A 450-nucleotide genomic window follows, 5' to 3' on the forward strand; every position below is an offset into this window, starting at 1 on the left:
AAAATTAATTTTAACCTTAGCGTTCCCGTTATGCCCCGGGTTCCCCTATATATTTTATGCGACAGTAATCGTTTACGTTACATTAACATAATCATTTTTTGTACATGTTAATCAACGACATTTATAAAAAATATTATACAACACGTTATATGTCGCTGTCATATGTCGGGACGGAGCCGATAGTCCAATGAGAAAATTGATTTTTTGAAAAGAAACCATCGGCCTGTCCCGACATCTGACAGCGACATACAACGTATTGTATAACAGGCTTTAAGGAGGCAGATACCGCTAAAAATAAGACAATTTTCAAGAATTTTTTAAAGAATAGCTCAACAGATTTATTTGAAATTTTTAGTATACTTTATACTACATTTAAAAAATACAAAAAATCATTTTATTTCAAAATCCTTTTCTCCCTTGGAGCTGAAGAATCAAATTCTTTATAGTGAT

The sequence above is a fragment of the Vollenhovia emeryi genome, unplaced genomic scaffold (assembly GCF_000949405.1).
Source record: "Vollenhovia emeryi isolate VEMERY1.0 unplaced genomic scaffold, V.emery_V1.0 DF939318.1, whole genome shotgun sequence".
Lineage (NCBI taxonomy): Eukaryota > Metazoa > Arthropoda > Insecta > Hymenoptera > Formicidae > Vollenhovia > Vollenhovia emeryi.